At 48.2% G+C, this 26,078-nt stretch overlaps 1 pseudogene; it reads left to right on the top strand.

The window, feature by feature from the left end:
- Positions 1-367: 367 nt before the first annotated feature.
- LOC116910934 overlaps positions 368-26,078 on the top strand; it is a 112,072-nt pseudogene continuing 86,361 nt past the window's right edge.

Raw genomic sequence — 26,078 nt, 5'->3', positions numbered from 1 at the left:
GCCACCAAGGAGCTGGTTCTAGGAACAGAGCCAAAATCCAGTCAATTAAGGGGAGCCGGGAGTGTTTAAGAAGCAGTACCCCATCCATCATTAGTATTGGAACACTCAGCAAAGGGTAGACCAGAGGATCGCACATTTTCCTTGACATTGAAAAAGCTGGCTTAAGGGAATCTTTTTTTTATAAAAACACTTCCACAGGTTCTTGACAAGAGTTCTAACACACGTCCTGCAGCTTGGTTGCAGGCACAAAGAAGGGAATCACTCGTGTACCTTCCTGCTGTTTACTGCTGCCTGGCACGACACTACAGAAGAAAAATGCCAGTGGGTTTGTTACGGGCTCAGAGAAATCAGAGATGGCTTCGTAGGCATGGTGACCGCTCAGCTGGACTCGTACGGGGCCAGGGAGAAGAGGGAAGATGGCATGCGCAGACGTCTGGTGAAGTTTAAACGCAGGTGTCACAGGCAAATGTTAAAACATGACTATGCTGTCTGACCATGCTGTCGCTCAACATGGCCTCTCTATACCAAGAACTGCTTAGTCACCACACCTCATGTCTCAGCACCTCGGAATCTTTGCCCACCCTCTCTCCTGGCACTGTCCACCCCAGATAAAGTTCTGGTCAAGCTGGGAGAAGGCAATGGGGCACTGTTAGTGCTGTTTCCATGCTGTGAAGTGGTCTCTCTGTGTGTCTCTGTCTCTGTCTGTCTCTGCCTGTCACTTTCCCTTCTCTCTCCTCCTCTCTCCTCCTCTCTCTCCTCTCTCTCTGTCCTCCTTCAATTTGCCTCTCAGACTCCATGGATCGATCTCTCTCCTCTCTCTCTCTCTCTCTCTCTCTCTCTCTCTCTCTCTCTCTCTCTCTCTCTCTCTCTCCATTTTATGCCCAGGAAGAGAGGCAGACCCGTTCCACCCCACCTCCTTGTCTACTTCATTTTCTTTGATTCTTCTGCACACAGACTAAGACTCAGATGGGTCAGGGCTCGACATGAAACCTAGGCAGAAAGAGCGTTCCTAACTCTACAGGAAGCCACCTGAAGGAAAGGCCTGAAGTCAGAAACAAACCAGCTGACCCAGGTCGCATGACTACCACCCCTCTGCCAGGATGAAGTGTGAGCGTAGTGGCTGGTCTTGCCACATTTCGAATCTTTATTAGGACGTGACACACCCACCCATGCCTACGTCCTTGTGTGGACATTGCACACCTACCCACACCCAAGTCCTTGGGTGGACATTGATGTCTGCTGTTCTCTGGGGTTTAGTGCTTTGCTCAACTCACCTCCCCACTATCCACCCTAAATTGTTAGTGTCCAATTGCAGCTCCCCACCATGCTACTATGGGGAGACTCCTCTCTAGCCTCTGAGTCTCACCCCTTAACTGAATTACTGGGGTCCCTATCCCTCAAGTAGGCATGTTTGTATCTCTGTTTGTTGTAGGTTTATAAATGGATAACAGATACTGTCGATGCAATGAGCAATACCACAGAGCAGAGGTTAAAATATGTCTGTCCTGCCTGCCAGGTAAGAGTGTGGCCTGGGGATGTCTGGAGTGTACCAGCTGGTTGTCTTAGGGTTTCTATGGCTGTGATGAGAAAAACCACAACCCAAAAGCAGGTTGAGGAGAACAGGGTTTTATTTGACTGACACTTCCAGATCCCAGTCCATCCTTGGGGGAAATCAGAGCAGGAATTCAGCAGGGGTAGAATCTGGAGTCAGGAGCTGATGCACGGGCCATGGAGGGGTGTTGATGACTGGCTTGTCTCTCATGGCTTGCTCAGCCTGCTTTCTTACAGAACCCATGACCACCAGCCCAGGGATGGCACTGTCTACCATGGGCTGGACCCTCCCCTATTGATCACTGATTGAAAACCATGACTTAGCACTGGATCTCACGGAGGCCCCCTCTTCTCGGATGACTCCTTTGTCAAGTTGACACACAAGAGCAGCCAGCATTTGTGTTCTCCGAGGGATTTGTTCAGCTCTTCCTCAGTGTGTGTCAGGGAGGGGGTCCTGTTTCTCAGGATGGAGGACTAAATCATTAGTGCTGACTACTCTTAGTTCAGCTTCAGCAAAGGCACTAGGGTGAGGGAGCTGCTATAGCAGAGGCTTGGAGGATAGTGGCTTGGCCACTGCAAATTCTTTTTGGTGTTGGTGACCAGGAGCCTGAAATAAAGCTGTCAGCTCACGTGGCTTCTCTAGGTGTCTCTCCTGGGCTTGAGGCTGGTCACCTTCTCAGGATCTTTCTAATCTCTGGCTGTGTCCAAATTTCCTCTTCTCACACAGACGCCTGTCAAGTCAGGCTTGAGCCCACCCACCAGACCCCATTTTATCTTGGCTATTTCTTTAGAACCCCCATCTCCGAGATCAGTCCCAGTCTGAGTGACTTGGGATTATAATCCCATATATAGACTGGGATGTGGTATCTTTTGGCCCATGACAGAGGCTGCAAATAAGGTTGGATTTTATTTCATTGAATTTTGGTCACCTCGTTCAGCAGCCTGTGTTGAGGGCCTGCTCCACGTCTGATCGTGTGCAGACAGATGCTGGGGTGCAGTAGGGAACACAGAGGGGAGATCCATGCATCCATGGTTGGGAGGCTGTAGAAGGGAAAGACAGAGTAAGTGGCATGTTGAGTACCCATAAAGGTTGTAGAAGAAAATTAAAGCAGGCTTAGGCAAGAAGGCATCTTGTCTAACTGATTGCGGGCAACCTTTGGGCAGGACTGGGTGCAGACACCCAGAGGGAAGGTGCCCTGAGGAACATCCAATCAAGGCTTCCTTCACAAGGACCTTGACCCTGCTTTGTCCACATTTGGTCCCCCTCTTTTGTCTCATCAATGAAGGCTGAGGGGCCTGGGGAGCTCAGTATGGAAGGGCATGGCTAGCTTGTAGCCAACTCAGGGCATCGGCGGTCCACAGTGTTCACACTGTGGCATGGGAGATGGGAATGGAGGCATTGATGTGGGTAGAAACACAGCCGTTCCATTCATCTCTTTCCTAGCTGGTGCTGCCATGATGGATAGCTACTGTCTCAGACACGGTAGCTGCTCTCAGTCTTCCTTCAGCCCATGCTTGCAAACTCTTTCACTAACTTATAAATGAGGAAACTGGACCTCCACGAAGTCCCCTAACCTTCTCCAATCCTGCATGGCAGATATACATATCAGCTGTTCCTAGTGTTACACTCGGTTTTCTGGACAAGCCCAGGTCCCTGTTGTAGCTTGGAGTTGAAAGTTGGTTCTCATTACTTTCAAATGCTTTTGCCCTCAGTTAATGCTTCAAGCCTAACATCTTACCAAAGGACCAATAAATCTCATTTCCAATAAGTAACTGCCAACAGGGAAACATGCAAAAATTTTCAACCATTTTCCAACAACCGTAGCTCACGACTTCAAGGCGTGGACTGCTACAGTTTGTCCACAGCGAGGAGGCAGACACTGGGCACCAGCCCAGCAACACATTCTTTGACAGCAGCATGAAATATTTTACCACAGTTTCCAGGAAGTTCTCACTGGCTGTCCCAATTACAATTAAGTCTTCTTGAGGCATCTGTTGAAGGGAGCCTTAACACACACATCTCTCTGGCACCCCCAGAGCTTCCTGACAGCAAACAGATCCTGAGGAGAAGGGAAACTGGGATAGCCAATCTTAGTTGTCAGCTTGATTAGATTCAAGATCAACCGAGAGACGCACTTCTGGGAGTGTTGGGAGGATATTTTCTAGAAGAATTGTAAGAAGGGAGGAAGGCCCTCCCCCAGAGTGGCCATCAACTTCCTGCGAGGTTCCAGCTATGAAGACGGCTGAAGTAAAAGCATGGCTGTTTTTACCTGCCTCCCTTCAATCCTTGCTGGTGAGCCCGTTACCCTGCTGTTACCATGGCAGTCAGCATCCTTCACTGATTTCAGATCCCAGCCTTTCCTGCTTCCCAATAAGGCTTCCCAGGGACACCTTGGGTCCTTGGCTGTCGAGGCGTCCTGCCCTGTGAACTGAGCAGCTACTTGGTTTGCAACCTCTCCTCTGTGAAGACAGACATGGTTGGACTTCACAGAGTACGACTACCCAGCTGGCATCCTATATAAGCCAGTTTAATAAATCCCTTTGTGATACCCGTTCATTCTATCAATTCTGCTCCCATCTTTAAGACGGTCCCTCTCTCAAAGCTGACGTGAAGATGGCCCCTATAAGCTTATTTTAGAAAGTGAGTCCCTACAACATCAGTGTTGGGAGGTGGACCCTAAATGAGGTGTCTAGGTTGTGAGGGGATGAGCTGGAGGTTGATACTCCGATGTGGGAGAAGCTGCACGCTGGAGCCTCCTGCTCTCTGGAGCCCTCTGGCTCCTTCCACTGTGGAGTAATGAGTCAGAATGACCCCAGTGCATGAGCTCTCTTGACCTTGGACACCACAGCTTCCCAAGCGTTGAGCCAAAGAAGGTTCTGTTCAACATAAATGTCTCCGTCTGTGGGACTGTGTTATAGTAGCATGAATGGACCCAGGGGAAGGGACTCCTGATGCTGGGAGGTGTACCTTTTGTCTTCATTTTGGCTATGCACACTGACCCAGCACAGTGACCCAGAGCTTCTCTCTATCTCTCTGCCCTAAAGCAGGTCTTCTCTTTGGGCACTGTGTTATTTTGCGTTCTGTGATAGGTAGAGTATAGCTACGAACCCAGCCCTGAAGGACGACACTGTCACATCAGTTGATCACGTTCGAGCTCCTTACTCTTCCACAGCAGAGGGCTGTGGCTCACGTCCTTGGTCCTTCCTTTGGTTCCTTCCTTCTCTCTAAAGACTTCTTCACCCATCCTGAGTACTGATCTGCATTCAATGCAAGTTGGCAATTCCCCTTTCTTAGGTCATGTCTCATCCTCTCTCTTCCCAAAATATTGTGTGATTTGATGACTTAAACTCACTTCCACAGTTATCTCCAAATCCCTCTCTCCACTAATGAAAAACACCCATCGTCTAGGTTTTCGTTTACATTTTTTGTTTGATTTTTCAGTGTGTGTGCTCACGTGGAGTTCCTGCATGACACGTGTCTTTGGCACTTGTGCCGTAGTGCGCATGTGAAGGCCATAGGCAGTGCTGTGGAGTCTGCTCTCTCACACGTCTACACGGAGGTCCAGTTGAACCTGAGTTGTCGAGCTTGGGCAGCGAGCACTTGTCCAGAGCCACCTTGCCAGCCTCATGTAACGAAGCACGTGCATCTGGATTCCGGCACTGCATTCCTAAGAGATGGGGTTTCTTTCTCTTTGTGGTGGCGTGGACCTAGAGTAGTTGCACATGGGTCAGATTCTAGAATCTTTCTAGGTTTTATGAGAATGGAATACTTGCACTCCTCTTGTTCCACTCAGGCATTAAAATTATATTGCTCAAGAATCTGAGAATTGGAAGACCTTTGCCATTCAGTTTCCTAGTCATAATACACTGGCCTGCCTGCCTGCCTGCCTGCCTGTCTGTCTGTCTGTCTGATTTCTCTATGTCTCCATCTCTCTGCCTACCTACCAATCTATGTATTATGTAGGCTGTGAGGTGTTCCTGCCCATGTGTGTCTTGGCAACTCCCCCTCCCCCGGCTTGTGTCTTATAAGGAACCCCATTAAACTGATGTGGGCTTTGGATCATATGGGAAGGTAGCTTGTAAGGGGTGACCTGGACCAGGAACACAGAAGACGGCAATGTTTAAATAGACCGGGGTGTGATCTGCTGTATTCAAGCCCAGCGGCCTAACAAGTTACTTCCTGCTCTCAGCGGGGATCCAGGGCAAGTGAGAGGCTTTTGATCTTAGGTTCTGCAGTGAGCAGCAGGTGGAAGAGCAGCTGGAGACTGGCCCTGGCTCCTCCACACGTTGGCCTGGAAATGGCACACAACACTTCCACCTGCAGCTTGCTGGTCAGACTCTGCCATGAACTCCCCGGAACCGCACAGGGGCTGGCGTGCGAGAGGGCAGACGGCGACTTAGTCCTTAAGTATCCTAAGAGGCCAGCCCGAGACTAATGCGCCACCCACAGAATCTATGTAATTGAGACTTAACTGGTCATAGCCGGCATTTTGAGTACCACTTAAAACTTACAGGTCAAGGTACTCCGCATGTGAATGGATAGTCAGTCCTTTGTGTGGGCTCCCATTGGTGGGTTTAGTGAACCACAGACCAAAATAATTTTTTAATATAATCTTCGCTTCTGTACTGAATATGCTGACTTTTTCTTGTCATGATCGCCCCCAAACGCTGTAGCCGATCAGTTCATTACAGAGCAGTAGGTGTTGCGGGGACCTCGATAAGCTAAGGCGGACGGAGGGAAGCACGCACATTCTGTACATTGTATAAGGGACTCGAGCATCCATCGATCGGGCATCTTCAGGATCCTGACAGCACCAACAGGAAAAACATGCCTTCTGGGTTGGGACCAGAAGGAAGTCGGTGGTTGCCAAAGGTGAGGGAGAGCTGGATTTCCCAGCAGGCACTGCTCTGACTCAGGACTCCTGTCCATATGGAACGGTAAAGACACGGGGATTAGAGCAGAGCTTGACAGTTATGGGCATCATCTTTTTCTGTTCATGACTCACGGCGACTCTTAGAAGTCCCTTTCGGAATTCATGAATGGACCCTTGCTTCGAGCAACCCAAGGGCTGACAATATCATCAGATGGCATCTAAGGCCCAAAGCAGAAATGTCCCCAGTTGGCCACAGCTCCCTTGTGCTTCCACCAATGCATCTGGAATGTCTTGATTTCTGACTGACTTTGTTCTGCTACTATAAAAGCTTCCTGAACCTGTACCATGGTAGGAGATGGAATTGGGGCTATCCCAGGCCCTGGTCAATTTTATTTGCCTCCAGAATAAATGATCTCTTACCTCTTTTTGTTTCTTGAGCTTAGAGGGGGTCATGATAGCCCAAAGAAATTTGTATGTGGGCCCTGGACCCATCCAGGATACTGTTCTCTTCATAGTGGCCACAGATTACTCAGTGTTTGTAGGACATCCCACACAGCTGTGTCTTCTCTCGGGGACCTTTAATTGACAGGCCACATGCTGGTGCTGTCTGTCACCTCCCCGGCTTCACTATGTTCACCTGAACTTGAGAAAGGTGAAAAGGAGGGAAGAGCTAACACCCGCTACAAGCACTGTGAAGAAAGCAAGGTCAGAGGACTCGGTGAGAGGGATGGGCCCAGGCAGAGGATGGTGAGGCTGGCAATGCCCATCAATCTCCACGCAAAGCTCCTCTGTCTTCCTCATGTCCTGTAGGCGCTGTGGCTTTGCAGGGCTTGTGAAAATAACAATAAACTGAGCGACAACTAGAAATGGAGCTTGAGTTTCCTGGTTTCTCAGATCTGGGACTTTTAGCAGCTGTCGGCCTGCCAAGCCAGAGGGCAAGAGTCCACACAGAGTACAAGGTCTGCCACTATGGCTAAGGTGCTGAGAAGGTGACAGCAAGCAGCCCCATGCTGTAGACCTGGGCATGCAGTGCTGTCATGGTTACCCCTGTCCCCAGGAGGCTAGAGAGTCACCTGACTGCAGGGATTCCAGAAGAGATCAGCCTACTTATCATCCTACATGCATGTACACACACACACACACACACACACACACACACACACACACACCCTATACACTCTCACTCACACACTCACTTATATACACACACCTATACATGCACACACTCACACATATACATACCTATACACACCTAAACACACACACCCCTAAACAGTCATACACATACCTATACACTCACACACATACAGTCACATATATACTCACATCTATACATGCACACACTCACACATACACCTACAGACACATAAACTCACACACATATACATACTCTCACATATACCTACACACACACACACACACACACACTCACACACACTCAGGCACATATACACTCACACATATAGACACACATATCTACACATGCACACATTCACACATGCAACTACAGACAGAACTACATGTACATAAACTCACATACACCTACCTATATACATACATACGCATACATACATACATACATACATACATACATACATACATACATACACACATGTATACAAGCCCATGTGAATGTGTTATAAATGGGCATCAGAAGATAACTCTATCATCCATCAAACATTATCAAGCTTCCTTGCTTTCCTTCCCTTCCCTTCCCTCCCTTCCCTTCCCTTCCTCCCTTCCCTTCCTTTCCCTTCCTTTTCCTTCCTTCCTCCCCCCCACCCCCGTTTTTGAGACAGCATCTCTCACTAGCTCAGAGATTGCCAAAGTGTGTTCGGCATGTCCAGTGAACACCAGGATCCCTGTGTCCCTGCCTCTCCAACTCTGGGACTGCACGTCTGTACCTCCATGCCACCCTTCATACATAGGTTCTCAGTTTGCTGGCCCTCATATTTGCCAGACAAACATTTACCAAGAGAGCTATCTTCCCAGCAGTGCTTGCTTTGTGACCCAGAACAAGCCCCTATCCCCTTAGCTAACCTCCTTTGGCCTCCTGGGGCTGATGTTTCCACCCACTTCGCTTCCCTTCTACCCCATTTATGGCCCAAAAGCTCCTTTGTAATGAAGGATCAAGAACTGTGTCTTCACTTTCAAACGTGGCACCATTTGCTGTGTTCTGATGCAAAAATAGCTTCCTAGGCTTAGACTGGTTGAGATTCTCCTGTTAGCACAGATTCACTCCATAAAGGGTGGGGGATGAGGGGAGGCTCTTGGAAAATCAGCTTTCTTAGATGCCCTGAAGCAAGAGAGACACAGGGCACCGTGAGATACTTAAGATAGTGCTGACTTTCTGGGGGGAACAAAGTTTCTTAACATTTGTGCATGATTTAAACTTCGCTTATCTGGAAATACATATGGCAGAAACAGGCAGATCAGCATATGTAGGCCGTGAACAAGCAGGAAACATCAGCACGATGCCAATCACCAGGACGGACAACCAGAATAGAGCCAAACTTGGCCACAGCAGCAAGGAACTAAAGCACAGAAGAGCTGGCAGAAAACTGTATGTGTGTGTGCGCTGTGTGTATGAGCACATGTGTAGGTCTGTGTGTATATGTGTGCATGGGAGTGTGTGATATATATGTGTGCATGTGTGTATGTGTCTGAGTGTGTGTACACATGTAACATATGTGAAGGAATTATCATGTAAAGCACGTGACATTTACTTCCATGTTGAGGTGGTTATGCCATCCGTTGAGAAAAGGAATTTCCCACTGATGCCTAGAGTAGGATCGTGCGTTCCTGGGCCCAGATGCTCACCATGGATAGCTGGCTATTAGTTCTCCTTGTGGCGGTGGGATATTGTGCTTCTGTATGCGCAGGTACAGGTGCATGTGTAGAGGCCCGGGGTCAACCTCAAGTGTTGTCCCTCAGATACGCTCTGCCCTGATTTTGATGGAGGGTCTCTTCTTGGTCTAGAGTTTGCTGGTTAGGCTAGGCTGGTGAGCAAGTAAGGCCCAGAGATTGCAAACACATTCCATGACACCCAGCTTTTAAAATGCGTGACGTGGAATCCGACGAGGGTTCCCATGCTTGCTTGCGCAGAAAGCGCTTGAGAGACAGAGCCATCTCTTCAGTCCTTCTTCCTCCTTCACAAGCCCCCCTTTAATGGGTTTTGCAGGCTGCCAGGGTGGGCCAACACCACCCTCTTCACACAGCGGCTGTTCCAGTGGCTTCCCTATAAGGAGAGCCCAGTATCTGCCACTTCTACCCAAGAGGGCTCCAATCTCAGCCTCCCTGGAACACAACAGGAAATTGTGCTTAGCAAGATTTTGTGGATCAGGAATTAACCTTATCAACTCCTGGAAACATCCAAGGCCGCCATTTGAAGGAGCCCAGCTTCTTAATGGAAAAGGGAACACACAAGAAAGATGATACAGTTATTTGTATCCAAGCCAGGCTTGGAACAAAAGTGACCATCGGTTTATAGTTCTTTCCAGAAGTCAGCTGCCCTTTCATTCTCAGGGAGCTAGAGAAGAAAGAAGCTGAGTTGATGGCCGCAGCCAAGGCTCCAGAGCTGGGCTCCTCCAGCTGTGCCCCGTCCTGGCACTGGGAACAGAGGCAGGGACCTATCCCTTCTGATGTCATTACGAAGCATCTTTTCCTGGTAACAGAATGGCTTTGAGAGAGCAGCAAGGGAGTTGATAGAGAAGTAACTGTCTGTTCCTTCTTAATTTCACAGTGTGTGTGTGTGTGTGTGTGTGTGTGTGTGTGTGTGTGTTTGTGTGTGTGTGTGCTTGAGTGCATTGGTTTTCTGTCCTGCAATTTTGGTGGATTCATTATTAGTTCTGGTTTCTTTGTTCCTTTCTTTCTTCCTGTCAATTCTGGGATCAAACCCAGGCCTTTGTAGTGCTAGGCCCACCCTTTACCACTGAGGGATAATCCCAGCTCTGGCTGTTTCTCAGCTTGAACTAGTGTGTTACAAAAATACAGACTGTAAAATAAAATACGCAGATCCCGGGTAGTTACTGTAGTCAGTGGGCCACAGAATAAGCTGACTGGTGAAGTGTGCCTACAGAAAAGAGAGTGTACACCTGTGTCTATGTGTGCATGCCTATGTAGCTGTCATGCATGTATCACATATCTGTATGCATGTCTAAATGTGCATGCTTGTGTATGCATATGTGCATGTGTGGACCTGTGAGTATGTATGCACAAGTACATGTATGTATGTTTCTATGTGTGCAGTCATGCTGGATACTATGTGTACCTGTGAATATGTATGCGCATGTACACGTATGTAAGTTTCTATGCATACAGTCATGCCTGGGTACATATGTGTGAATGCACATGCATGTATGTGTGCATGTATGTGTGTATGTATGTATATATATCTATACATATACATATGTATATATATATGCCTGCGTGTGCTAAGTGAACTTGTATGCATTTATGTGTCTTTTCCTTTAGTAAAGCTGTGAAATAGTGACTTTACACAGATCTGTAAAAGTATCAACCCCTAGAATATCTATGAAATGTACTCCTATATCACCTTGTTTTTAAATGTGGCTGGTGGGTGCCCAGACCCTCTGACTCCTTTCATATCCATCCTCAGAGTGGCAGAGGGCATTAATGAACTCAGTAGTTTTTAAAGCAAACAGCGTTTGAGCCTGGAGTCACATTGCCCTTCACCCTTCACAGACCCTTCAGAGGCCCTTCACAGGCCACGGCTGCCACACTGTCATATTCCTATGTCCTGTGGTACATGGTTCTTGGGAGGTGAGACATTGGCTGAGCTTTTAAGGGAAGCCGCTTTCAAAGGACAAGACACCCCTCATCTCTCTGACTGGAGGCAACTTCAAGTTGCTGGCAGAGCTGCCCCAGGTACCTGGGGTGTCCAGAGTGTCTGGGCCAGCCTCCCGATGCTGAGCGTCCACTGGGTCCGCATCAGCTGCCTGGAGGTGTTCGGTCTCAGACATGCAGGGCCAGGTGCAGCCTCCACAGGTGGGCATCAGGGTGTGCTGTCCCTGTTCTGTTTCTCCAAGAGTTCCAAAATGAGTGATCTGTCACAGAGATGAGGGTCAGACCGGCCGCACAAAGGAACTCTGAGGTTGGCCTACAGTGTGAACACTGTCAATTATCGTACTTTATGTCCTGCCTCCGCCCCCAGGAGCAGGGGACCCGTTTCCATTAGACCAATTTGGAGCGATGCTGCATGCCGTAATCCTTTTAGCATCTTATCTGAGCAAGAGAGATGAGTGCAGATGAAGGCGCCGAGGGGTGGCCGGGAGGGAAGGAGAGGACACAGAAGAAAATGATAAAGAGCACTTTCTAGGGCCGTTTTTAACTCCTGATTGGACAACGTATTCACACTAAGTGTGGCCTTAGCACATATGCTGGTCACTGGTGTGCAGGAGGAGCACTCAGAGCCCGAAGAGACCCATTTCTAAGCCCCTGTCTCGTGTTCAGAATCTCTATCTGCAAGGAAGCCAAAGCTCTCTGTGGTCTTCCTGAGAGTCACTGAGCAGAGTTCAGCGGGGAGATGGCTCAGGTGTAAGAAATCAGGGCCTCAGGGTGAGCCCTGGCATGGAGGGTACCAAGAGCCTGTCGCTTCACACAGCACAGGCCCTCTCTCCTACAGGAGCCAATGCTCACAGGTCCCTAAAGCACCCGTGTTGTTCCCTATGGATACACAGCAAACAACTACACAGTTAGATGCTTGAAACACTGGGCACTCACAGGTCAGGACTCCAGACACCACTTGACCACCTACCTACCTCTAGCCTGGGTCTCACCAAAGCTTCCAGATTTCTTGAAGCTCTGACCGTTCATGTCTTCCCTGCTGCTCTGGACTCTGCAGGGTCCTAAAGGTCAAAAAGACGCCAAGCAGAGCCTCCCAGCTCCCTTCCTGATTCCTTTATTCATGTAGCCAGTCTTGTGGATCTAGGAATTTATCTTTATGGCTTCACTTAATCTTTCTGGGTGTGCATGTATGTATGTGTGTGTGTGTGTGTGTGTACAGTGTGTGTATGCATGCAAGTGTGCATACACATGTGTGTGCAAGTGTGTATGTGTGTGTACAGGCATGTGTATGTGTGTGTATGTGTAAGCGTGCACACATGTGTGTTTATAAGCATGTGTGTGTGTACAGGCATGTGTATGTGTGCATGTATGTATATGTACAGGCGGGTATATATGTGTGTGTACAGGCATGTGTGTACAGGCGTGTGTGTGTGTGTGTGTGTGTGTGTGTGTGTGTGTGTATCTGCATGCATGGGCATTCACTTTTGTACAGGTGTACTTATGTCAGCAGGTGCATGTGCCCACATGTGCACACAGAGGCTGGAGGACAGCCTTGGCTATTGTTCCTCAGATGCCACCCATCTTGTGTCTTTCTGAGACAGGGTCTCTTACTGACATGGAATTTACCAAGTGTGCAGGAGAGCTGACTATTAAGTACCAGGGATCTACCCATCTCCATTTCCCTAGCCCTAGAATTATAAAATCAGATTTAATTATTTTATACTCAGATGTTTGCCTGAATGTTTGGCACAAAGGAACCTGCGGGGCTCAGAAAAGAGTGTCAAAGGCCTGGGACTGGAGCTGTGGATGGTTTTAAGCTGCTGTGTAGGTGCTGGGAACCAAACCCCAGGTCCTCCTCCAGAACAGAGTGCTCTTAACCTCTGAGCCATCTCTTTCCTGGTTTTTGGGGGGGAGGGAGGAGTTGTTTGTTTTTGTTTTTAAACATGAATTCTGAGGATCGGTCTCAGGTCCTGAAACTTGTAAGGGCAGCTCTTTATCAACTGAGCCTTCTCCTCAGCTTAACCTAATTACCTACAAATGCCCCTGCTTCCAAATTGCTTTACTGTAATTTAAGGGCTAGAAGGAAGCCTCAGACCCCACCCACATCTAAAGGGAGACATTTCCGTAGGGCCATAAACACCTTAAGGTGAAAATCACTGAGGTCACCCCGTCACTCCAACACAAGGGAAATCCACTCCTGAATCCACGGACTCTGTTGAGTTCACCAAGTGACAATCTTCACTCAAGCATGGGCAGTTCTACATTCCAGCCAGCTCCCCAGTCAACACTTGGCTACCTCAAAAGATCGTAGGCTTCAAAAATGTCTTCTTGACCAATGTTCGGTTAAGGAGAAATAAAAAATGTTCTTCAAGACTCCACCCCGATATCTGTGCCTAGGAGGAGGTGGCGAGGGCATGTTGGGTTTGGCCTCCCAGCCTTCCCTTGTTCTTCCACCAAACTAACAAGTTCCCTGACTATGCTCACCTGCTAGAGTCTATATAATTCTGGTGCCTGGCCAAAGATTAATACCTTAGTCATCTGACAGAAAGCCAAGATCTACGAAGGAGTTAGGGGCCCAGGGTATTGAGTTTTTCTCTGCCACCAAACAGGTGGCTAAACTGTTCTTGGCTGACTGTTGTGAAGCAAGCCTTGCGTCTGGGAGTGGGGCGTAAAGAAGGGAGCTCTGCTTGATGCAGCCCGCCTTGCCTTAGAAGCCAATCAAACGAAGTAACTACTTGATGGTTGCCAGTGTGGAAAGGGTTCTAAGCAATAACACACTTCCTTATCTGGCCTTCCAGGGAGACTGTGGTCACTTGACACCACATAATTAGCTTTAACTTCTTGGAATGCTAATCTCAAAGCAGTTCAGCTCCCTTAAGCACCTTTTCCTTATTAACTCCCAAGAGTGCCTGGGGTGTTGGAAATAGGGTGGTGGAGATAATGTCTCCAGAGGTGTGAAGGTCGTTTGGCAAAAGAAATAGAATGGGGCCTTTCTTCCCTGAAGTTGAAGTTGTAGGCACCCAGTTACTACCCTTAGCTTGGCAGTCTGTCTGAATTAATTGGCTACTACTGAGTCAAAAGGATGATTTCAGTTTCTAGAGACAGGTAAAATCTGCCTAGAAGCTTCATGTTATTTCAAAACAACATTGGGATAATCGTGAATTTGCTGGTTGAATGCATAGCTTCTATTCAGGCCAGGACTGTCCGGTCTCAATGACACCAAATTGAAGCCAAGAGACAGAGTTTCTAAGTTCTGGGAAGAGGGAAAGTTGGAAGTCATAGTCTTAACCCCTGAAATACATTCAGACACAAAAGGCTTTAGACAACCAAGTTATTCGCTGTGGGTGGTTAGGTCAGGTGGCAAATTAGGTAGAGCTAGGCGAGGAGGGAGGTTCCTAAGACCCAGGAAGTAGACAAAACGTACAAGTTTTAGGGAACAGACGCGGAGGATTCGTAAGGCCCCTGTGCAAGCTTCTAGCATCAGTGGCAATTGTTGAGACCTTAAGGGGCCTCTTCTGCTAACTGAGCTGTCCGGAAGTCATCCGGACTACACAGGAATGCAGATCCTGTGAGTTGTCACCCAAGCTAAGCTGGGCTCTTTGGTGATGTATCTGCTTTGGGATGGCCTACACTCGTTCAGGCTCTGTAAGTGAGCGCAATAGACCCATTGCTTCGCTGCTTTGACTCCCCATTGACTCTGTCACTGGTGTCCCATATCCTGGGCCAGTGGACATTTGTCTCCTCTCCCCAGGGAAAGGCACACGACAGGTGCCAACCTCTCAGATGGGATGATGAAGTGCCCATGGATGTAAGACTTCTATGAGCTCTGATTAAAATACCCAACAGGTTAAAAAAAAAAAAGAATCAATGTGAACAAAGATGCAGAGAGAAAGGAAACTGACAGGAATTTCCAAAAGAGATGTGGAAATGCTCACTGTGGTTTCAAGTGCCCGGAGCCACCATGTTGATGATGAGAGGCAGGCAGGCAGCAGGCCACAGTCTGGAGAAGCCGGGGTTGGGGGGAGGCAGAGAGCTCTGTGTCTTCGTGACGGCGAGGATGGCATTTCAGAGAACAGGAGAGAAATTCAAGGCTGATTAAAATAGACAAAATACGGAGAGGCTGTTGCCCCTAGAATGAGGGGATAATACATGAGAGAAATGAGCAGAGAATAAGATCTTGGGATTTGAGATTATGACGGTTAAAATAAAAACCACTATAGGGGGTTCAATAGACAAATCTGCACAAATGTCTCCAAAAAGAGGATTCTTTTCTTCCTTTTTTTTCAAGTGGAAGAAAATATAAGAGAGTTATTGAAGCAAAGGCTGGTGAAAATTGAAGGGGATGTCTATCAAAGAATTAATAAAAGAGAATTCTCCCAGTTCTTCAAATGGAGAGAGATACCAAGTGCTGTCTGTGCATAAGGATTCAGAAGCCTTAGCCAGACGCAGCCTTGAGAGCATTAAAAGTAAAGAAAGGAGGCTAAGACTTTACAGGGAAAGCCCAGAAATAAGAATTCTATTGGCATGAAGCGTCTTAGAGGTGCTGGCAGTTGGAGGACGATGGACCGATGCCATGAAAATGTAGAAGCTAAATATTTTGAGCTTAGATTCCAGCACCCAGGCAAAACTCAAGATGGTGCCAGAATAGAGATTTTGACATATGCAAGCCCTGTGTGCTCTCTGGAAGAATAAAATCCAAGACTGTAAGCTGGCGGGTGGAAGCACTCTCGCCGAGGAGAGGAGGACACAGAAAGCAAGAAGAGAGTGAGCTCCACCTGAAGACGGACAGGAACAGCAGGCCTTCCATGCTGGAGCAAGATGCGGGAACTCCAGGTAGCTTTTAGACATGAGAGAAATTTGTAGGGAAGAGAGCATGGGGGACGGAGAGCTCAGGACGCAGGGAAGAAGTTAGAAACTGAAAGAGGATGAAGAGCTGGCTCAAACCGCCTCTGGGGATGGTTTCCCCTGAGCGCCATGTGACTGTCTAGGATTTCGAAGAAGCACACACTGACCTCAGTCCTTCAGACACCTCTGCTGTAACATCCCACAGGCAAACCCTGAAACACTGTGAGTGCAAGAAACATGAGAGGGGTCTTGGGAATATGCATGCCACTGAAAACTGTGGCAGTCTGGGGATACGTCAAACGCCGCTAGCGTCTTAAGAAAACGGCGGCTACTCTGGCATTTGCAGTTTGAATCCTTGTCTGTCCTTATGCCCTGGGATGGTTCCTTTTTGGACACTGTGATCATCAGCTAGTTAGGTGGAAAATACCTGAGGAATTAGTGGGGCATGCCTTGGGGGCTGTCTGTGAGAATATTTCCAGAAAGTGTTAACTTTTCTCAGAACCTAGATGACAGAACCCCATGAACTGTGGTCATAGGCTGAGTATAAAAAGAGACAGAAGACTGCAGGCACCCCTCTCTCTGCTTCCTGTCTTGTCTAAACCGGAGCAGGCAGCCTCTTACTCCCACTGCTGCAGCCACAGGCTACTGTGTCTTCCCCATCCGGCTGGAATGCACCCCAAAGCCCTGAGCTAAAATAAACCCTTTTTCAGTTGCTTCTTGTTAGATAACCGGCCACAACAAGAGAAACAACCAATACGGATGTTAGCTTTGAAGAAATATGCACTTAATAAAGTGTTTATATGAACACAATGACATCTTTTTTTCTGTTGTTTGACGAATAGTGGTCGTAAAGAGCACAACGTGGTGTTTTGATGTGCTTACTTATGAGATAAGTCAAGCTAATTCAAGCGTCTGTCACCTGACACGCTTACTTTTCGTGGATGATGAGTATATTTAAAAATCAAGTATGTTGGTTCTTTTGAAATGTACAACGCATTATTATTAATTGTGGTACTAGGGCAAACTCCTTCCTGGCAGCTTATAGAACTGTACTTGGCCTCACTTATAAGCTCCTAATGCCACCTCTTGGACAGATGGATCCTTTAGAGGTGTTTGACCTCCACTGGCCATCCCAGCATGGAGGAAGCTAGCCAGCTAGCCTAGTTTTCTCGGAAAGCCCTGGGTCAGTGAGAAATCCTGTCAAACCCAAGGTGAGCAGCCCCTAAGAAGCAATACCCAAGGTTGACCTCTGCCCTCTGGCCCCCAAGGTTGACCTCTGGCCCCCCATGCTCATGCCTGTACACATGTGATGCATTCCACCCTACCACAAGAATCTCTGAATTCCAGTATTCAACTGAGAGTATTTGAAGAAGCAGGGTCTTTGGTTTCTCCCAAATGCTCTCAGCCTCTCTACACAGAAAGCCCTTCCACATACACCATATGTGAAAATCAGTATGACTTTTAGGCAGAGGCAACTTCTAAAAACGTTGGTTGAGAGAGGGTGTGGATCAAAGGACGTCCGGTGTGGTTTGAATGCGTCTCCCAAAATGTCACACGTCGAAAGCTTAGCCCATTCCCCTAAGTTATGTGTCAGTGCCATTAGGATGTGGAGTCTTGGGAACTGACTGGATTGAGGTGGATGTCCTGTGGTTATTTTTCTACTGCTGAGATAAAATACCATGGCCAAGACAGCTGTAGGAGAGTTTATTTGGACTTACAGTTCCTAACAACTAGAACCCATTGTGGCCCAGAAGCAGGCAGCAGAGATTGGTGGCTAGAGTAGAAGCTAGGGGCTCATATCGTCAACCTAGAGCACAAAGCAGAGGGACTAAACTACAATGGCATGGGTCTTTGAAACCTCGAAGCCCGCTCCCAGTGACATACCCTCCTCCAGCAAGGTCACCCCTCCTGAACCACGCAAAGAGCGCCGTCAGATGGGGGACCAAGCTTTGAAACGCCTGAGGCTGTGGAGAACGTTTCTCTCTGAAAGAATTGTGGTGGGGATCCCTGGGTAGGATTTGGAGGAGAAGAGCCCTGAGCCTCATAGACCTGCTTCCTCTCTGGGTTTTGATGCAATAGAGTACCCCTCCCTATCAGGTACTGGCACTATTCTTTTGGACATCCCAGTTTCCAGAACAATGAGGAATGAACCTCTGTCCTTCACAGATGACCAAGTCAGGTGTGCCAGCTTCCGGCAACAAGCAGCAGGCTCAGACGGGCTGACGGTAAGGATTCGGTGTTCTCTGAAGGTGAAGAATGTTCTGGAACATTCCTAGTTTCATCAGAACCAAAAAGCTGGCCAGGGGATGGATAAATATGTTTTCTGGCTCCTGAGGCCCCGAGAGAGAGAGAGAGAGAGAGAGAGAGAGAGAGAGAGAGAGAGAGAGAGAGAGAGAGAGAGAGAGCGCTCACCTCCCTCGCAGACATATTTCTCTTGTCTCTCTGAGGAAGGGAAAGGGCGTGCTGTGAGTTAACGCAAAAGCTTCAGAGAAGCCCAGGAACAAATATGCACTTCTTAACAAATATTCCATTTACCCAGAAGTGCTCAGCTGCCTGCGGGGAACAGCCTCTCTACTGACCCAGATAAGCAGGCCAGGGCCCTGTGATGTTGGTACGAGGTACTTCAAGGTGTCTCTCACCACAGGCTACCAAGAGTCTGGACGGCCCCGTCCAAACACAAACACACTGGCAATGGCGTTCCTACCTGCACAGACGTGCGCACAAAGGAGATTTTTCAGCTAATAAGATCCTTGGTGTTTGTAGCACCAAAGCGGCTAAGGTCATTAGAACTCCTCTTTAAATACATTTCCCCTCGTTCTGACAGAAGGAAAACTGGGTTGGAGGAGCTCATTTTATTTCCCATTTAAGTTAATTCAATGGGAGGCAGACTTTTTAAAACATTATTCTTTATGTGTATGTGTGTGTGCGGAGGGGATGGGGGAGGCCTGGGGGAAGGAGAGATTGAGATGTCCCTATGGGTCCCTTGGCTAAAGAAGAAAAATGTCCGGCTTGAAATGCTTTCCTCTGGGGGCTGTTTGTGGAATCAAAACGCCTCTCTGGTTTGCAGTTCTGAAACCCACCACTGTGACTGAAAAAAAAAAAAAAAAAGAAAAAAAAAAAAAAGGAAAGAAAGAAAAAGCACTTTCAATTTAGAGGGGAAAATGTCCGCAGTTCCTGGAGTCCCAGCTCAGCCGAGGGAAGTGTTGCTGGAGGGTGTGAACGCCCAGGGTTTGGGTTTTACACACCACACAGATCTCAGTGCCCTCCAGTATCCTCGGGTTGTCCCACTGATCTTGTCTGAGTGCTGGGACCCACCTCTGTCCCCAAGGGGAAGAAGACTGACCGCAGGGCGTTGCTGGGAGGCACAGACGGAAGAGAAGGACAAAAGGCCAGTCCCTGGATGCAGAGATGACCTTGGTGTTCTCTTGGGATCACCTGTGATCCTGAAAATCAAAGTTGCATCCTCAGAGACTCCTGCCCTCCCCTGCTTTGTCAACACTTCTCCTGGGGATGCGGAAAGCTTTGAAGGGTATTCAGGTTAAATCTCTATTTACAGGCCCCACCAGGAGTGTGCTTGTGGGTAAATGATGGATCCTCCTTCCCTCTGGTACACAGGTTCCTGTGCACACTGTGTGTCTTGGTCTAGGAGGCCACCCTGAGAGCTATTGCTGTTTGCTTGCTTCCAGGTGGCTGCCTATGCCATTATTAATTCATTCCGCAAACACGTTCTGGGCACTCGCTGTGCTCCAGGAGTTTGACCGGACAGCTCTGTCCCAGTGTAGCTCACCCTCTAGTATGAGAAGATTTACCGCAGATTCTAAGGCAACAAACAAGCAAATGCTTTGGTATGAGGGAATGGTGCTGCGGGAGTGGCGGAGGAGAAGTTCAGAGGCAGAGCGGGGCATCTGCAGCTTGTCACTGAGGAGGGGCCCTGGGCAGAGACGGCTTGGAGGGGAAGGGCTCGACAGAGTAGAGAATGGAGTTGGTATCCCCGGGCAAAGGGAGCTACCAGGAACAATGGTTTTGAATTGGGGTGGGGATATCTGGGCTATTCAAAGGACATCAGTGTGGCCAGGGTGACCACATCAGAGCACGAGCAGGTGGCCAAGGCTGAATCATGACTGAAAAACCATGAAGGATACTGGAGGCCAATGCCAGAACCTCAGGTTTCCTCCTGATGGAAGGAACTAGGCCGTTGTGCGGTGATCACAGTGAGAGTTTCACAAAGAGGGGAGGTGGAGAGGAAGAGGAAGAAAGGAAGAGGAAAAAGGAAGAGGAAAAAGGAAGGGGAGAGGGAATGGAGGCCTAGGGTGGGGCCGCATAGATGGGGTCAGAGAAAAGTGGTCTGTTTGTATTCGTCATCCTAAGGAACGGAAGCGGGTGGTACCCCAGGAGCACGACACCGTTTAGAGGCAGCCGAGATGCCAGTTGATGGGGGTACGTTGGAGACAGCTGAGTCTTTGGGTTTCTGTGACTCAGAGAGGTGAGTTCCTTATAACCTGGACAGGTATCTTCGATTTGGTTTAGGCTATGTTAGTTGAGGCAGGTATGTGTGACACATATCCAAGTGGGCATTCTTATTTGTTTTCCTAGACACAGTCTCGATGTCCGACTAGCTCAAAACTCACTATCTATCTATCTGCCTGTCTGTCTGTCTGTCTATCTATCTATCTATCTATCTATCTATCTATCTATCTATCTATCTATCTATCTATCTATCTATCTATCTATCTATTTATCTATCTATCTGTCTGTCTATCTATCTGCCTATCTGTCTATCTATCTGCCTATCTATCTATCTATCTATCTGTCTGTCTGTCTGTCTGTCTGTCTGTCTGCCTGCCTGCCTGCCTGCCTGCCTGCTGCCTGCCATATCATCTATCTATCTATCTATCTATCTATCTATCTATCTATCTATCTATCTATCTATCTATCTGCCATCATCATCTGCCTATCTATCTATCTGCCCATCTATCTATCTATCTATCTATCTATCTATCTATCTATCTATCTATCTATCATTCACCCATTCATCCACCCACCCACCCATCCATCCACCTAACTACCTACCCACCCACTTAGCAGGCTGGCCTCAAACTCATGAGTAATCCTCCTGTCCTTGTCTGGCTTCCCAGTGTTGTGATTACAAATAGACGATGTCATACCCAGCTTCCAAGTGGAGGTGTGGAGTGTGCAGTTGGAGTCTTAAATTCTGAACTGTGTGTGAGCTTCAGACATCCATTTAGGGCTTATTCTTACACACATGACACTGAACTACACTGAAGGAACAGTGACAAAGAGTCTGGGCCCTCTAAGACTCTTAAACAGTTCACTGGGGAGAGAAGAGCCAGCTCCAAGGGCTGAAAAGGAAAGGGCAGAGCAGCTGGGCAGCCATCTGTGGGATGGAGATGAATCTCCCTCCCTGTTAGCTGGTTCTGGTATCGGAGAGTTTCAGAGGGCTTTAGGGTAATATGGATGTCATCAGTGACAAGGCCATGCACAGCTTTGGAGAAGCAGTAGAGAGAAATGCCCCACCGGATTGGGGCTAGGAAAATATAAAAAGAGAGAACTTGCTAATAATATAGGGAAAAGCCTTTCGAAGGGTTTTATGGCAAAGGAGGTCAAAAAGTTGAAGCATCAGCTAGCAGAAGAGGTAGGATTCTGGGAGGGCCTGGCTTGGGGCTTGGTGTGAGTCAGTTCGGTTTAGGTTTTCCCATGGATGATCTGGAGACAAGTGCCAAGCACGCAGCACAGAGCTACGGGACTGAGGAGAGCAGAAACCAAAGCTCTCAAGGGTTTGCCGCTTAGGAAGGAATCACGTAGAGAAGGGAAGTGGGGAGCTGTGGGCATCTCCAAGGGCTAGGTCTCTAAACAGGAGTGAACGTGAGTGGGAGCTCAGACCAAGGGAGACCGTGGCTAACAGCACCATGTTCAGTGGACTGTGTGGACTAATTAACTAATACTTGCTTAGAGCCTGAGTGGACAGTTAAGTTACATCCCAGACAATACTGGAGCCCCTTTGAACAGTTTCCTTCAGCCCATCTGCATCTTCATTGCCCAAGTGATGAGATCTTTATTAATTTTGAAGATGTTTCCTGATCACCTACTGTATCCAAGAAGCCATTACAGATACACAGATACCTGAAGCCATCCCAGTTCTTCTTCATAGTCTTAGGAAGCCAAAATGGCATTGGCGATCTGGCTGTGCTCTCAAACAGGTACTCATGGAGCTTGGGACCAGCAAAGGGAAGCCCCTCTTCCATGTCCTTCCTTCTTGCCCTCTATTCTAAGTCAGGGCTTCAACCTCGCCATTCCCTTCAATGAATACAAGATAAGGGTTCCCAAACGCACCACAGTGTACCTAGATGTTTCTTTTTCTCTCGAGTTCCTTCTAGGCACAGTTCAAGTTAGTGGAGGAACAGACATGAAGAAGAGTAGGCTTCAATACAGGTAGAGGCTGGGGCAGGATCTGCTGGCTATCCAGAGCCACTCTGGGTGACTGCACCATCCAGCACTCTCTTCACCATGGTCCTGAAGCTGGAGAGTTAATGGTCATTCTCCTCAGCTTCCCGACTTCCCCCCACGGTGGTGGTAGGAAACTCTTAACTGTCTACACACATGGACAGAAGTAGAAATGATCACAGGCCAAGGTGGAGAAGCCAACTCTTATGTGGAACTCTGGAAGGTATCTCAAGGTTCTGGGAGAAAATGGATTCATGTGATTTCCTAAAAGCATAAGAAAAATACAAGACCAATACTATCATGGCCACCTTGAATACTGCTTGAAATACGCCCATTTTCCTCAAAACATCATAGCTCTGAGCATCTGGCTTGATGTTGAGCAGCCCCCTAAGCAGAGCTGTCGTCCCCTTTGCTGCCTCTGAGCACATTCACTGACAGCACGCTGGATGGACATCTCCCAAGAGCACCCTGCCCAGCACTGGGCATCGACCTTAGATAAGACCAGAATCTCTACCATGTCAGCTCTGAAAATGATGCCCAGGATCAACACCCTACAGACTTTTCACAAAGCACCCTCCCCTAGATAAGAAGTATTATAAGACCACCCCCTCTGGAGTGTCTGAGCTACTTCTGTTGCTGTGACAAAATGCCTGACAGACCAAGTCAAAGAATGAAGGGTTTGTCTTGACTCATGGACCATTCTGAAAAGAAGCCATGCTAGCCTGGGCTCCAGGACGGTGACATTCAATCCAGCCAGGAGGTGAAGATTGATGAGCACTAGGGCTCAGTTCCTTTATCCCCTTCCCCTGAACATTCACTCTAGGACCCTAACCCACAAAATGGCAAAATGGTCCTGCCCACATTCAGGGTGGGTCTTGTCTCCTCAGTTAAACCTCAGTGGAAATGTCCTAGGTCCAGAGGTATATCTTCTAGGTGATTCCAAGGCCAATCAAATTGACGGAGACAATTAACCATCCTATGAAGCGTCTATCCCAGAGAATCAATCCATTGGTGACCTCAAGTCCTTGTTATGGCTAAGTCTGAAGCTAAGTGTTCAGGGATATAAGCACAGAGTTGGGGGGTTAGGTTGGGGTCAGACTCACAAACACACACTTTACATGTTTGTGGCCTCAGGACAGACTCATGCATGGAGAACAAAGGAACTCTCCTTTTGGTGGACCAGATTGGGCAGGAGACTCTCAAATTGAAACATGGATGGTGACTGACACATTTATGGATTGGAACAGTGTTGAAGCATGGATGGTTGGAAGAACAGGAGTTGAAGGCAGAGGGAGTAGTTAGCAGTGGTAAGGGCATAGAAGAGACATGGACAGGCTCTTGGACATACATCTAGTTGATGCTGTAGTAGGTCTTATCCACTTCCGCAGAGAAGGAGCCATGATAGAGACAAGTCCCAGTTGTCTTGAGTCCTCCCTCTATAGTCACCGTACAAGAAGCCGAGAACCCCACCGGCCTCCTGCCTCCAGCTGGGCTCTTCTCATTTTGAACATTTTGATAAGCTGTTCTTTGTTGCAGCCACTGTGAACAACACTTTTAGCTAACATTTTCTTTATTCAGGGAACAACTTTAGAAGAGCTCGCCACTGGTGTCCCCAAACTTACTGCTGGAATCCTAATAGAGTTATTTTGACTAGCAAAGGCAGCAAGTGGAGGAGGTGAGTGACGGAATGAGATGCTCAGGAGGCATAGGGGACTAGACGGGGGACTGTCCCCACAGCCGTTGTTTGTTTGTTTATCTAACTTCAACATTCTCCCCGGAGCTGTGGCGACAAAACCTGCTTTATCTTCCCAAACATGAAACACTGGGTAAGACACATGTCAAATGAAAATAGCCTTTTTAGTCATAGTTGATATTTGTAAAGAATTTGACATTCAGATTCTGTCAAATTCAGCTGCACACTTCGGTTTGGTTTACTTTGTTTGGGGGCTTGGGACAATGTTCCCATGATTACTCCATGGCAAACGTCAGTCATGACCACAGGACACCCCCCTCCCCAGCACAGCTGGCAGATGCATGGCAGAGTTTCTAGCCTCGAAGGGAACAGACTTTTATATTTCCTGTCTCTAGAATCTTCTGTTTCCTACACTGGTAGGTTTTCAGACAGCCATTTTATCGGGAGTCCGAGGGCAAAGCTTTGCTTTTGGTTTCTTGTTGACTCTGTCCCTCTCCTTGTTGACTCTGGGTCTTGATTGACATCTTTATCTCTGTTTGTTCTTGCCTGGGCAGGCTCCTGTGTAATACAGACTGGAAAGGATGCTAGGAGGCTGCTGTAACAGTCCAGGAGAGATGCCAGGACTGGAGCCAAGCACTAGTGTGGCAGTGAATAAATGGCTGGAAAAGGGACCGTCCATGGCAACCTCTGGTTGCCAGCTTGGACACCAGGTGGTCAATGAGGGTTATCTCCGGTGTGGGAGGAGAAGTAGCTTTTTGTTGAACCTGTTGGGTTAAAGTCACCTGTAGGACATCCAAGTAAAGAGTCGACAGACAGCTAGCTGCCTGTGGAGATCTGGGGCTTGAGAAGAAATGCCCAAGTAACAAAACATGTCCCACCTACACTTAGCCTTCCACTGGATGGAGTACTGACCAATGCCAGCTCAACGTTGGCAGTGTCACATGAGTCACCAAAGAAATGCTTCCAGGTTTCATCTTACTATCCTCCCACCCCACTTTTCATCTGCTAACCACGCATGGTCACAGCATCCCTCTGCATGGATCATAGTAGAATTGAGGATGGGAGTCTGAAAAGGACTACAGCTAAGGAGAAATAAGCAGAGACTCCAACCCATAACTGCTGAGTGCTGTGTCTGGCCCAGCAGCTCCTTTTCTTCTACATGGTCCTGTGGCCAAACCAGATGTCTTAAGGTTCCAAGGAAGTCATACTTTTACCAACTTGTCCCAAGGAATTTTCTGCATAGACAATAGATGATCTGGGGTCTCTGGTCCAGAATGCCTGTGATAGTGTCCTGAACTAGTACCAGCATCCTCGGAAAGATGGTGAGATGGTCCTGGCAGATGGGCTGGGCTTGGAATGTGAGCTTGAAGAGTGAGTCGTTTTGGTGATGTTGATGCCCAGAGTGGTGCTGTCTGTGATCCAGCGATTGTGGCATGCTGGGAACCTGGAAACCTCTGTGTTGACTCCTTTCACAAGCCAGAGTGAAGTGACAACTGAGAACCCACACTTTTCTCCTTTCTCCAGCCAAACCACGCGTGGGTCCATTCTGCCCTTCTATCTCTCGGTTGTGTGGCCAGAGTGCCCTTATCAGCTGTCACTCTGCCTGCCCTGATTTGCAGGGGGAGTGAAGGTTGAGCCTAGAGACTGAGGGCAGAGCAAGTAAGTGGGCAAAGGAAACAGGGTTAACGGATGGGAGGAAGAGGAATATCCTCCTAGGAGCCAGGAGCCCATGGATGACGGAAGCATTAGTCCTACTCACCAAAGTTCACCAGTCTTTATCCTATCAAGATCATGGCAATGTGAAGGTAAACCTTGAAGGTGAAGTGAGAAAAAGGGAAGCAGGTCAC

Source organism: Rattus rattus, chromosome 10 (genome assembly GCF_011064425.1).
Source record: "Rattus rattus isolate New Zealand chromosome 10, Rrattus_CSIRO_v1, whole genome shotgun sequence".
Lineage (NCBI taxonomy): Eukaryota > Metazoa > Chordata > Mammalia > Rodentia > Muridae > Rattus > Rattus rattus.
Note: the sequence above shows the minus strand (reverse complement) of the source record. Positions and strands in the feature narration are given on the sequence as shown.